Here is a 273-nt window from a genome sequence, read left to right as displayed (position 1 = left end):
GGTGTACTGTGGCGGAGAGGATGCACCGGACGTTGGTCCATGCTGGTGCTTACATATTGTATCTGTGTCTGTTACAGGCAGAGAGTAATGTGTGATAGAGTGTCTCGCTGAGGTGTGGTTCATATTGTGTGCACAGACTTACAGCATGTATAGGGACAGCGGGAATTTGGCATATTGGATATAACTCTTCGTGAAACGCAAGATATAGGGGTGGATTGCAACGTACGAGTGCGGGAAGAGTCCGCCGTTCATCCGCTGGAGTTGCGATTTCGG

This window comes from Schistocerca cancellata, unplaced genomic scaffold (assembly GCF_023864275.1).
Source record: "Schistocerca cancellata isolate TAMUIC-IGC-003103 unplaced genomic scaffold, iqSchCanc2.1 HiC_scaffold_524, whole genome shotgun sequence".
NCBI lineage: Eukaryota > Metazoa > Arthropoda > Insecta > Orthoptera > Acrididae > Schistocerca > Schistocerca cancellata.
The sequence above is the reverse complement of the archived record's forward strand: the minus strand, read 5'-3'. Positions refer to the sequence as shown.